The sequence below is a fragment of the Felis catus genome, chromosome D4 (assembly GCF_018350175.1).
Source record: "Felis catus isolate Fca126 chromosome D4, F.catus_Fca126_mat1.0, whole genome shotgun sequence".
In the NCBI taxonomy this organism is placed as follows: Eukaryota; Metazoa; Chordata; class Mammalia; order Carnivora; family Felidae; genus Felis; species Felis catus.
The window spans coordinates 31198794-31213051 of NC_058380.1; the positions used below are offsets into that span (position 1 = coordinate 31198794).

At 38.3% G+C, this 14258-nt stretch overlaps 1 long non-coding RNA gene across 3 annotated transcripts; it reads right to left on the bottom strand.

The window, feature by feature from the left end:
• Positions 1 to 3097: 3097 nt before the first annotated feature.
• On the bottom strand, positions 3098 to 13012 carry LOC123381765. Of its 3 annotated transcripts, XR_006589171.1 has the most exons (4): positions 12160 to 13012; positions 9691 to 9744; positions 6490 to 6571; positions 3098 to 3666 (listed from the first exon to the last, which is right to left on the bottom strand). It is a non-coding gene; the product is annotated as an uncharacterized LOC123381765 (long non-coding RNA). The 3 variants fall into 3 exon arrangements; XR_006589170.1 differs by lacking the exon at positions 6490 to 6571; XR_006589169.1 differs by lacking the exons at positions 9691 to 9744; positions 12160 to 13012 and adding an exon at positions 7287 to 7448.
• Between the last annotated feature and the right edge of the window lie 1246 nt (positions 13013 to 14258).

Here is a 14258-nt window from a genome sequence, read left to right on the forward strand (position 1 = left end):
GAAGCCAGATACAAAAGACCATATTTTGTAAGATTTCATTTATCTGAAATGTTCAGGACAGGCAAATCTATAAGCACAAAATAGATTAGTGGTTGTCCAGGGCTGGGAGGAATGGGAACAACTCTGTGTGTGTGTGTGTGTGTAACAGTTAAAGGGTACAAGGCTTTTTTTGGGTGATGAAAATGTGCTAAAATCAATTGAAGTGATTGTACAATTCTGTGAATACACTAAAAAATTCTGAATTATACACTTAAAAATGGATGAATTCTCTGCTATGCAACATACCTCAAACTATTATAATAAAATCAATGTAATTCATAATATGAAAAAGAAAAAACAATCATCTCAGAAGATAAAGAAAAAGCTTTTAATAACACTCAGTGCCCATTGATAATATAAAAAAGAAAAAAATCTGAGCCAAGTATGAGGAGAACAAATTCCTCAACCCGACAAAGGACAACTGTGAAAAACCTATAGGGAACATTGTATTTTGTGCTGAAAGATCAAAAGCTTCCCTCTAAGATGAGGAACAAAGCAAGGATGCCTCCTCTCACAACATTTTTTTTTTTTAATGTTTACTTATTTTTGAGAGAGAGAGAAAGAGAAAACATGAGCAGAGGAGAGTTAAAGAGAGAGGGAAACACAGAATCTGAAGCAGGGTCCAGGCTCTGAGCTGTCAACACAGAGCTAGATGTGGGGCTTAAATCCACGAACCACGAGATCATGACCTGAGCCAAAGTTGGTCACTTAACCAACTGAGCCACCCAGGTGCCCCTTCACAACTTGTATTCAATGTTATTGGAAGCCCTAACCAGTTCATTGAAGAAAAATATACATAAATCAATTATATTTCTAGACACTTCCAATAAACAACTGGAAATCAAAATTTAAAAACATCATAAAGATACAGAGAATAGACTTCACATCATATGTGTAAGATAGAGTGATGGACTGAATTGTGTCCCTCCTTCTCAATTCTTATGCTGAAGCCCTATCCCCAGTACCTAAGAATGTGACTGTGTATAAAGAGGTCATTAAGTTAAAATGAGGCTATGGACCCTCATCCAATTTGGATTTTGTCATTATAAGAGAAAATTTAGACATATCTGAAGACAACAAAGATGTGTGTACAGAGGAAAGATCGTATGGAGACACAGGCAGATGGTGGCTATCTGTAAGCCAAGGAAAGAAACCTCTGGAAAAACCAAATGATACCTTGATCTTAGACAGCTAGCCTTCAGAACTGTGAGAAAGTAATTTCTGTTGGTTAAGCCTCTCAGTCTGTGGTATTTTGTTATGGCAGTACTAGGAAACCAACACAGACACGTACAGTGAAAACTATAAAATATTTCAAAGATAAAGAAAAATCCTAAATCACAGGGAATCATAAAAGGAGATCAAAATAAAGTACATCATTTCATGGAACATAATGACTCGATATTATTAAGATGTGAGTCATTCCCAAATTGAGCACAGATTTAAGGCAATCCCAATCAGAATCCCAGGAGGGTTTTTGAAGATAACGGCAAATAATTCTAAAATTTATATGGGAACACAAAGAATCCATATGTTCCAAAACAGTTCTTAAAAGAACAATGTTGGAGGACTTAGCCTTCCTGATTTTAAAATGTATTATAAGCTACATTAATTAAGAGTGTAGTATTAGCATTAAGATAGACATATAGATCAATGAAACAGAGTCCAGAAACAGACCCCTCATACACCTTATGGTCAATTAATTTTTTTGACAAAGGTGTCAAGGCAGTTCAATGGGGAAAGAATAATCTGTGCAATCAATTATTGTTGATACAATTGGATAGCAAAATGTGAAAAATGAACTCCAATTCCAGTTTTATATCTTATAGAAAAATTACCTGGCAATGGATTATAAACCTCATATTAAACCTAAAATTATGCAATTTTCAAAGAAAACAGGAGAAAAACCTTAGTATGCAGTAGAGGATTCACTTTACCCAGAGAAAGGTCTGGCCCTTGTCCAGATCCCGGAGAGGTAAGCTCTAGGCTCTTGGGATGCCCTAGTTGATCAGATTTTGTTTATATGATTTATGGTGGGTGGGGCTTGGTTCACATGGTATCACCTGACTTCTGGAGGGGCTGGAGACTGAGGTTAGTCAAGCAGGTGGTCAGCTATGCCCATATTACGACCCCCTATAAAAACCTAGGACAGCAAAGCTTGGGTTGAGTTTCCCTGGTTGGCAATACTCTGCATGCCCTGCCATACATTGTTGCTGGGGACAAAGAGTACTTCCCACATGACTTCACTGGAATAGGAAGTGAGGTATACCTCGTGTCTCTTTTCTTTGTGGATTTTAGTCTGCATCTGTTTGCTATAATAAACCATAACTATGAGTACAATGGCTTTTCTGAGTTCTGTGAGTTGTTCTAGTGATTTGTGCAGGGGCCTCCCAAACTGCACTTAGTGACTCTACATTAGACAGAGATCTCTGCAATAGGGCACAAAAAGCATGTACAGCCTCATTAGTTATTAGGGAAATGCAAATTAAAACCTAAGAACCTGCATTTAGACACCCAACAGAGTGGTGAAGCTAGTAAGACTTAGAATACCAAATGTTAGTAAGGGTGCAGAGAAACTAGGACTCTCATACATTGTTAATAGGCATAAGAAATGGCATAGCCCCTTAGAAACACCAACGATTTTTAGTAAAGTTACTTATACACTTACCTTAAGACCCAGGAAGTTTGGGGGTGCCTAGGTGGCTCAGAAGGTTAAGTGTCTGACTCTTGGTTTTGGCTCAGGTCATGGTCTTGCAGCTTTGTGGGTTCTAGCCCTGTAGCTAGTCTCAGCGCTGGTAGCATGGAGCCTGCTTGGGAATTCTCTCTCTCTCTCTCTCTCTCTCACTGTCTTTCTCTCTGTCTCTCTCCCTCCCCCTCTCCCACTTGTGATGTCTCTGTCTCTCTCAAAATAAATAAGTAAACCTAAAAAAAAGGTCCCAGGAAGTCAACTCTTCAGTATTTACACATAAGAAATGACATGTTCACACAAAGGTTTGCACTCAAGCATTCATAAGTTTTATTCATAATGACCACAAATTGGAAAAAAAACCCTAAATATATATCAATTGTGAAGTGGATAACAGATTGTGGTATATGTACACAAATGAATATGACTCAGGAATAAAAAGAATAAACTACTGATCTACAATCAACATGCCTTATAAAAGCATTATGCCAAGTGAAATAAACCAAAGGAGAGTATACACTGTATCATTCCATTATATATAATTGTAAAAAAGTCCAAACAATTATGATAGAAAGCAGAAGAGTGGTTTCTAGTGGCTGCTAGGGCCCTGAGGGGCGGGAATAGAACAAGGATGGGAATGACAGCAAGGGTTACAAGGACACTATGATTTTGGTGGTAGAAATCAACTGCATTTATTTCTCAAAATTCAGTGAACTGGACAATAAAAATTGCTGTTAAATATACTTCTACAAATGCGATTAATATTAAAAAAGAACAAATAGATACATTCTTGAGGAAGTCACATGGTAAGGTGTGCTTGCCACTGGGACAGTGGCTGTAGTTGTCCAGCATCAGATTTCTATACTGGTCCTCTGAGCAGGGTCCAGCTGCTTCCAGTCCTCCTGGGTAAACTCTGTAGTCATGTCCTTGTAGGACACTGCTGCCTGTAATAGTTGTTACAACTGTTGACTGTTGTTAAAGATGATTATTATGGCCCTTTGTCTTATATTTTGAGGCACTCATACATTGTACAAATATTTTTCTCATTCCTTAATTTGTATTTATTTATATTATATACATATAATTCCAGTTAATAAAATACTGATTTTGGTACATAGAATAATAGTGCCTTAAAGATGTTTGTGGCCTACCTGTGAATATATACCTTCCATGGTAAATGGGACTTTACAGATTTGATTAAGGTTAAGTACTTTGAGGGGGTTCCTGGGTGGTTCAGTTGGTTAAGCATCTGACTGGCTCAGATCATTATCTCACAGTTTGTGAGTTCGAGCCCTGCATTGAGCCTGCTTTGGATTCTCTGTCTCTCTCTCTCTCCCCTCCTTCACTCACTCACTCTGCCTCTCTCTCAAAAATAAATAAATAAACATTTTAAAAAATGTTTAAGTACTTTGAAATGAGGATATTATCCTAAATTATCTGGGTACGCACATCCTAATCACATGCATCCTTAAAAACAGAACATTTCCTAGCTTTGGTCAGAGCTGGGTCTCTGACAACAAAAGATGGCTCAGGGAATGTGACATTGCTTGCTCGGAAGATGGAGGAAGATGCACATCATGCAAGGAATAGGAGGTGGCCTCTGGAAACAATGAAAATGCAAAGGAACAGATTCTCCTCTACAGACTCCAGAAAGAAATGCAGATCTGCTGGCACTTTGATTTTAGCCGGGAGAGGCTTGTATGAGACTTCTGACCCTCAGACCTCTAAGATAATGACTTTATGTTGTTTTAAGCCACTAAATTTGTGGTTCTGTTAAGGCAGCAACAGAAAACTAATACATTAATGAAGCTTAGTGCTTTATTTTTTTTTAAGATAAAATTATAAATAGGTTTCCTGTTTTCCTCTAGAGGACATTTACCCCATTCAGATTCTCTGCCAGGGTAATGGGGAACCAACAGAGAGATACATGTAAACCCCGGCAGTATTATGTATGACCAGATTTGTCTTTCAGAAACAATGCTCTAGAACAGGAGTGAAGAATATCTTAACACAGAAAAAAATCAACTTAAAGGATGACCAGCTATCGTAAGGCAAAGTAATGGGGATGAAGCAAAGGAAACCAAATCTATAAGAGAGAAAAACAAAACCCGGTCATTAATTTCTTGGGTATCTACAGAGAAAAGATGCATGAGCAGTTGGGTGGTTGCTAATAATGCCATAAACAGAGATTGCAAGAACAGGAGAATGGCATTGGGCAGAGGGTCATAGTGAGGCAATCGTGCTCATACTGTACTCAAAATATCTATGAACAAAGTGGTGGAATTATCCACTTCACTTTATATAATTCTGGAGCTCACAAGGGATGTCTAAGATGAAGACAAAAATTTAGGAGACATTAGCCATTAAAAAGTAGTAACTGATTCCACTCTGTAAGTTTACCAGCCCGAAGGAACTAGTATTGATTAATGCAGCAGTGAGTGCAGGGGGCTGAGTGCGCCTAGGAACAGCCCTCAACTAAGAACAAAAACCAGGGGACAAAATGCTCCACCTCCTTTCCCAGGAGGAACCCTCTGAAAGGCATCCCCTGTGCTTCCTTGGAGTGTTCCCACAGAAAGTGAGCCCACGACCCACTGTGATCACTGTGACCACTCTTAGACTAGCTTTCCCTCTTTCCTGTCTTAATCTTTGTATCCTCACACCTCTTCCTCCTGGGAGTTTGTTCTACATCATACCATCTGCACTTGAGCCATGCTCTTAGGGTCTGGGGGAATCCTTCACAATGGCTGGTTTGACATTTTGCTCCAGCAGGAGCCAGATTCCTTGCAATGGCCTTTGAGGCCCCACATAACCCACCCTCTTCATCTGTTACTCTCCTGTTACTCATTCGCCTCCAGTCACACTGGACTGCTTGCTGTCTTGGAACCCCTCCAGCATTACTGTCTCAGGACATTTGCACTAATTACTTTCTCAGGATAAAACATACTCTAGATACCTCAGTGGCTTACTACTTCATTTTCCGTAAAGTTTCTCTCAAACACCTTCTCATGGAAGCCTATTTATTTTATTTAAAATTATAATCTGTCCTTCTAGCCCCCATCCATGCAACTTCTGCTGCTTAATTTTTTCCCACAGCAATTCTTCAACTTCTGACATACTATATATGGGGAATAAGTTTAGGAATTCCCTGAGATTGCACCAATGGGTTAACACGATTTAGGATGAAAGCACCCAAGATTAACAGGGCGGAAGTACCCCAACATAGTATAAAAGCAGAAAGCTGCTTTCACAGGACAGAAGGTCCAGAATAGGTAAACAGGTAAACAGGGCTATAGATGGCCGGCAGGGTAAAATTACCCTGAGCAAAGCTAATGAGTAAAATTAAAGTGCCTTGTTGACCCTGAGGTAGCATGCTGTATCTGTCTTATCCTCTAGGCTAGCTAAGATAACCATCTGCCTGGTGCCGGGATTTTGTTCTTTTCTTTTCTTTTTTTTCTTTTTTCTTTTCTTTTCTTTTCTTTTCTTTTCTTTTCTTTTCTTTTCTTTTCTTTTCTTTTTTTCTTTCTTTTCTTTTCTAAGAAATTTTTAATGTTTATTATTTATTTTTGAGAGAGACAGAGAAACAGAGTGTGAGTGGGGGAGGGGCAGAGAGACAGGAATACACAGAATCTGAAGCAGGCTCCAGGCTCTGTGCCTGAGATCATGACTGGAGCTGAAGTCAGATGCCTAACCGACTGAGCCACCCAGGTGCCCCGATTTTGTTTTCTATTGACCCAAACCTCTTAACACCGCATATCTTCAAAACGCACCTTTTGTCTCACACACATGAGTTAATGTTCACTGTTTCTTGTCTCTTTCTGCACGTTCATCATGTTTGTAAACCTTCTGATCCTAATAAAAATGGAGGAAGGACGCTTACTCAGGGCTTTTGTCTCATCCCAGACATTAGCCTCTCTCACACTTAATTCTTTGTCAGCTCTCTTGCTAGACAAGAGAGAACTCCAGACTAAAAGTCTGTGACAACTATGATGTACTTTTAAAAGTTTATTATCTGTTTTTTTAGTCACTGGAATGCATGTTACATGAGGAAAAATTTTTGTCTATTGTGTTCACTACTGTCTTACCAGTGACTAGAACAGTGCCTGGTGCATAGTAAATGTTCAATTAAATGAATGATGAATGAACAAATACTTTGCATGCAAAATGTTACAATCTCTATGGAAGACAATAGTGCGATATTTATCAAAATTAAAAATGCATTTACCTCTGACCAGGTAACCCCACTTCTAGCATTTAACCTATAATTCACTTTTCCCTAGCCTTGGACACACATATATGGAATTATATATATATATATATATAATTCCATATATGTGTTATATATATATATATATATATAGCTTCAGAAAGAAAAAAATTTCACTAAGTGCTGATAGGAATAGTGTCTAGAATATATTATGTTAAAAAAAACAAGGAATGGAACAGGATATATAGAATACAAATTGTTGGCTAAAAATTAGGATAAACATAACCATCTTTGCTTGCCTTTTCATAATTAAAAATTGAAAGGTTATACAAAAACCTTAGAACAAAAGTGGTTTCTTACAGCAGGCAGAGGACACTGGGATAGATGAAGACAGGGATGGCCATGGGATTTTTTAATGTACACTTTTGCAGTAGGGGATCCACCCTGTCCAAAGAAAGGTTTGGCTCTTTTCCAGATCCTGGGAGGTACTCTCTAAGCCCTGGGGATATCCTGCCTGATAAGAGTCTCTTTGCCTAAAGGACTGTGTTATATGCCATAGTCTATGCTAACAATGTAATTTATGATGCAGGCCTTGGGTCATGCAGTATCAGTTTGACCTCTGAAGACAAAGGTCAGCCATGCCTCTGTGACTAATTGTCAATTAAATCTCTGGACATCAAGGTTTGAGTGGGCTTCCTGGCTAGCAATATTTCATGTATGTTGCCACACATTGTTGCTGGAAGTATACAGTGTCCACATGACTCCACTAGGAAAGGACAACTGAAAGTTCAGATCTGGATTCTGCACTATGTATGTCTTTTGTTTGTTGATTTTATTCTGTATCTTTTTTTGTGTAATAAACCATACCCTTGAGTATAATGACTTTTCTGAGTTCGTAAGCCCTAGCAAATGATTGAACTTGTAGGTGGTCTTGTGGACCTTTCAAACTGCAATGCCTTTTTAGATTTTATAACCTTATGAATAGGCTATTTATGCAAAATAGAACAAAAATGCTGACAGCTGGGGGTGGAGTTGCAAAGCACTAAAATGGTGAGTGTGAGTCCTCTCTACTTTCAGCAGTTAGACAATGCTGCTGGCAGAAAATTCCAAGACCACGCACAAATACGGAAATTCTGGATTTTTGATTAGGCCAACTAGAACATATTTTCTTCTTTTTTAATTAACAGTCTCTGCATTAAAATGAAATTTCAAAAATAACGCAAATAGGAATTGCTGATATAACACAGAAAATAACTTTAAAATCATGAGAATACTATAAACTGGGTTAAGAAAACACATTAAAACATAAAACTATAATTTTTATGAAACTAATGACAAATACTAAAATGTAGAAATGAAAGATAAACCCATGATCACTTAATAAAGTAGTTCAAAAATCAAAATCTTCACTTTTGTGTGATAGATATTGTAGCCCCCACAAGACCTTCATTGTAAGTGAGTTTCAGAAAAGTCTACAAAAAGTCTCATATAAATTATTAGAAAAAACAAAGTAGAGAAAGAGCAGGGAAATGTATCCCAGTTCCTTTTATGAGCCTAAAAGCATGATACTATAATTGGGCAGACATATTAAAAAATTATAGGATGAACTAACTTGTGATATAGAAATAAAAATTCCAAAAATAGTATTAGGGAAAAGATCTCCACAGTGTCTATATATATATATATATATATATATATATATATACACATATACATATATACCACACTTGATTGCTAGTAGGGTCTATGCAGCGATTCAGAATAAGTTTATGTTAGAAAATCTATCATATGTTCACAATATTTATAAAGAAAATACATTATACCTTTCCTTCATTTTTTAAAACACAATGTACTTTTAATGAATTAAGCATATAGCTATTTCCATTAGCTTCTATACACACATTTGCAAACAATGTCTTAATGAAGAGGTCAGTTGAAAGATGCATTATATGTAGTGTAGTTTCAAAGAGGTAAGCATGTGGCTATTCCCATATACTTCTATACTTAACTTTAAAAACACTTATATTTTAATGAAACAAGATGTTTGTTACTTGAAAGATGGTTTATACACAGTGTAGTGTCCATGACTAAAGCATACAGTGTGTCCCATACGCTTCTACACATGCTTTTACAAACCCTTGTACCTTAATGACAGGAGATACTACTTGAAAGAAGGTTTACACATGATATACTTTCAATGAATTAAGCATATAGCTATTTCCATTTGCATCTACACACACATTTATAGACATTTATATCGTAATAGAATTACTTGAAAGAAGGTTTCTACACAGTGTAAATTCAATGAGTTAAGCACAGGGCCATTCCCATATGCTTCTACACATTCCTTACAAACAGTTATTTCTTAATAAAAAAAGATGTTACTTGGCAAATGGTCTATACATAGTGTAGTGTCAGAGTGTTAAGCAGAGGGCTGTTCTCATGTGCTTCTATAAATACCTTTATAGATACATATCTTAATGAAAGAAGATTATGCTTTTCCTTCAACAGATACAGAAAAAGCACTCAGTGTAACTCATTGCACATTTATGACTAAGTTGAAATATAAGCAAACTGGAGGGAACCTAGGTAGCCTGGCAAAGGCTAGCTACCAAGAACCAACAGCAAACATCAGAGTTAATGGGGGAAATTGTGTATATTTTCCCCTCAGTGTTTACTTGATCTATTTCTATTCTTACTTTTCCATTTACTACATGGATCCTTCAAACTTCATAAGTTCATTAAAACACAAAGTAAGGCTCACCTGAGATGTGTTCTTTTTCTGAGTCTCAAGAGAGTGTAGAGAACTGTGGTCCAGCTGAGGAGAAAGAAAGAGGAGGGTACCATGAGATCTGGCCTGTCTTGCAACTGATACATTCACCTCCCCAAGTTTCAGCACCCCCTCTGGGGGGCAGTTGCCCCATAGGAAAAGGCCCTTTGGAACTTGAAAAACCATGGGAAGGAACCATGTAAAGATGGCACCCCTCATCCATGTGTGGATGTGAAGTGATCAAGGGAATTTAAACCCGTAGCGTTTCATTGGTTGGGGAAAAACTCTTTTTCTATTGACTTAATAATTAATGTGTTCTTATGATTAATAGAAAAACAAAGAAACAGAGAATTATTAAAATTAAAGTACATGAAAAGATAAGCTAAACCTTTAATGCAATAGATACAGAAAAGTATTCAATATAACTCAATGCATATCCATGATTAAAATCAAATCTATGAAAATAGCAACTGGTGGGAGGCTACTTACTCTTTCATTAAAATTGATATGGGTGCTTTAAGCTAAGGGTTTTTTTCTTTTTTATTATTTAAAAAAAATTTTTTTTAACATTTTATTATTTTTGAGACAGAGAGAGAGAGAGCATGAACAGGGGAGGGTCAGAGAAAGAGGGAGACACAGAATCTGAAACAGGCTCCAGGCTCTGAGCTGTCAGCACAGAGCCCGACGCGGGGCTCGAACTCACGGACCGCGAGATCATGACCTGAGCCGAAGTCGGATGCTCAACCGACTGAGCCACCCAGGCGCCCCCTAAGGGCTTTTTTTTAAACTTTTAAATTGGTTGAAGTTTCTCAAAAGGCTCTTGTGATGTTTTTGGTGACTTACCTGTGAAAAGGGAAAGAAGAGCACTGTTTTTACCTCCTCGCTTTGTCACAAAGTACGTGTCCCTGGACAATTCACTGATGTTTTGAGGCCCAATTTCTTTAAAGCTTTTAAATGAGATAGAGATGACTAAGGAAACCCTTCATGAACTATCATTCTGGGATTCTGTGAGGTCAGGATAAAGTCACTAGTATACATGTGTGAGTGCAGCACAGCATTTATAAAGAGTGGAGAAAGGAGGGACTAGGGGCCTTTCAGGGGTTAGTGAAGACAGAATTTCCTCCCTTTGCCTGGTTATTTCTTACCCCAAGACCCCACCCTCACAAGCTTCCCAGTGAAGTGGCCTTTCCTAAGCAGCTTTTCCCTGGGCCATCCCTGCTCACCTCACTCATCTCAAGGGAGGTCCAAGTCTGCTCACTGGCACACTGTGTGGTGACTTATGGAGGTGGCATCATCACCAAAATTGGCTCATTTTGGGTAAGGGGATCAACAGCTGCTTCTGGCCATGAAAATCTAGTGTCTGCTCCCTTCTGGGCTCTTCTGCCTCTGCTCTGAAGCTTTGAAGAGAGATCTGAGGTCAAAATGGTGTTCTTGTTATCAGAGGTCCCTGGTTTCCTACAAGAGTGGCTTTGTTCCAAGGGAGCTGGGACCTGGGCCTTGGAATCAAATTAATTTTAGGATCACAAGCCTGACTCTCCTGGAATATCAGACTTAAAACATAAACTGCCTGCAGAGCAGAAGGGACCAGGATAGACGAAGGGATCTGAAGCGACATTAGAAATCTGAAAATATATTTGTCACATGGTGAGATCCCAGCCATATTTACTTAGAATTTTACCGCTGGGGATTTAGGGACAGTTGAGTCTTCTGGATGCTGTGATATAAGGAAGAGTTATGAGACTGGGTGTAAAAGACATTATTCTCTGAATGTAAGCTTTATCACTGGCTAGCTTGTGACCTAAGCATATAATTCCACCAATCTGGACCTCAGTGTTTTGTTTTTTTTTTATGTTTATTTATTTTTGAGACAGAGAGAGAGAGGGAGAGAGAGAGACAGACAGAGTGCAAGCAGGGGAGGGGCAGAGAGAGAGAAGGAGACACAGAATCCTAAGCAGGCTCCAGGCTCTGAGCTGTCAGCACAGAGCCCTACCCATGAACTGTGAGATCATGAGCTGAGCCAAAGTCAATCACTCAACCGATTGAGCCACCCAGGGTTCCCACAGTTCGTTTTTTAAATAGTGCATTATTTTGGGGGCACCTGGAGCCTACTTAAGATTCTGTGTCTCCCTCTCTCTCTGCACCTCCCCCACTCACACTCTGTCTCTGTCTCAAAAATAAATAAGCTTTAATGCTTATTAATAATAATTTAATAAAAAATAAATAATAAAAAAATAAATAATACATTAATTTTTAAAAATGCAGATAATTATACCTACCTCACAAAATAGTTGTGAGATCTAATAACCATTCAACAAAAACAATAGCAGTTATCACTATTCTTAGTGAAGATACTTGGCTATGTGGTTTTCAGGTGACATTCCTCTAATAGTGAAGAGACAGTCATTATAAATGTCCTCATTTTCAGATAAGAAACCCAGATAAGAAATTTCAGATAAGACTTACCCAGGTTCTTTCTGTCATTGTGGATTTGTCACCTGGCTTAAAGGTGACAGAGGTGGAATTCAAGCACAGGGTCCATACATCCAGCCCTCAAGGACACCTGCTCCAGAGGAAGAGTCTGGATCCACTTGTGTCCAGACAGAGCTGAAAGGGCTGGGGTCACTCCCCCTGCTGCAGACCCCAAAAGGTCCTAGGGGTAACCTCCTGGTGCTCACCCTGCACAGGAGCAAACACAACAAAGCTCAGAGATGCCCTACCAGTGAATACCAGAAAAGGGAGGTGGAATGAGGGATGCACAAATGCAAAAGAAGCCAAAGAGAATGGTCCCAGAAGTATGTACTTGAGTCAGTGGGATTCAAGGCTACTACTCCTACATTCAAACCTCATCCCCTGAGGTTGAGGTGATTTCTATGGCTTTTCTGCATTTTAAAAACATTTGAGGGGCACCTGGGTGGCTCAGTCAGTTAGGCAACTGACTCTTGGTTTCCATTCAGGTCATGATCTCATGGTTGTCTCCTACCAGCACAGCATGGAGCCTGCTTGGGATTCTCTCTCCCTCTCTCCCTGACCCTTCCCCCACTCTCAAAATAAATACATAAACAAAAAAAAGTTTAGAAGATGTCTGTGAAACTTGAATATAGTCTGGACATTGGAGATATTAAGGAAAATTACAGTTATCTTTTGCCAAATAAGAAAAGACAAGGCTGTAAAACAATAAAGCAAAGCTGTAAAAGAAAGTGCTTATTTGGGGTCTTAGGAATTGCAATTGGGGAGATAAAAATTCAGGCAGAAACTTCAATTATGTTCTGAGGGACTTACAGTTTTTAAAGGCAAAGGATGAATTTTAGGCACATTACATAAGTTTTTTTTTTTTTTTTTTTTTTTTTTTTTTTTATGGTTGATACTGGCAAGATTCCAGTAACACTTTTTGTATATAACTGGTTGGTAAGATTAGTGCTAGGCACAAAGTCCATTTAAATCCATTCTTGCATGCTGCTGATATTCATTCAGGATTTTTGCAATTTTACAAGCCAAATTCATCATTCTTCTGAGACTCGAGACAGGAGGCTTGCATAGATCCCATTTCCTCAAAGTCCTTCTATTTTAGGTGATGCAACAATGTTTACTTCATTTATTTTTATCATTCTTATTAATTATGAAAATAATGTTAGGTTATGTAGGAAAACTTGCTTATTTTTAAGAGTTATGCCAACTGAAGTATTTAGGAGTGAAACCTGTAATTTTACAATTCTCAAACAATTAGGCACATAAAACAGAACAAAGTTTTAAAATCTTATAAAATGAGAAAATATATATGTATGCTTGTTTCCCTATGTTTTAATTTTGTTTGAAAAATTTTGTAGTAGAAAATTTTCTTTGAAATAAAACTTCAAAAATACAATTTCCTCTACTAGTGTGCCATTTAAACTCAAAACCGTCAAAAGAAGCCAAGGGACACATTTCTTGGGAATAAAGGTGTGAAATGTAGAAATAAGGGTAGAACATAGAACAGCATTATGATAAAATAATACCATCTGTGACCCAACATCTTTACCTCAGAAAAGAAAAAAAAAAAGCAAGATAGCTTTTCAAAAACACAGAAGTAATACGTGAAAATACAAAGAAAGTTAGAACGTGCTTATTATACAATCCTGCATCTTCCAGAGATGGGCATATTATAGGAACATCTTTTGTTTTTTATTCATTACACATATTGAACATGTTCTTGCTCAATATTAATATTATTTTACATTAATTATTTCTTCTATGACAAGGGCAGATTTTTAAAAAATGGATCCTATTCAAATCGGAGGAAGAAGTGAATAGTCATCAAGAAGTTAGTGCAATCTTTGTGAACACAAGCGTAAAGCTTTAATACTCAGCAGCTTTTCTAGAAAACTGCACTTGGGTACCCGCCCCAAGCCTCGCTCAGCGCCCAAGCGTCAGGTCTGGAAGGGCCCGTTCAGCCACCTCAGCCTCCCGCAAGGTCAGGAGTGAGGGACGCGGGCGGGGGAGAGGGTGGGAGCCGATGCGAAGGGAGTGCACGCCAGGGGGCGAGGGAGGTCAGGGGAAGGCGGGGGCGTCGGGGGTCGGGGTGGGGG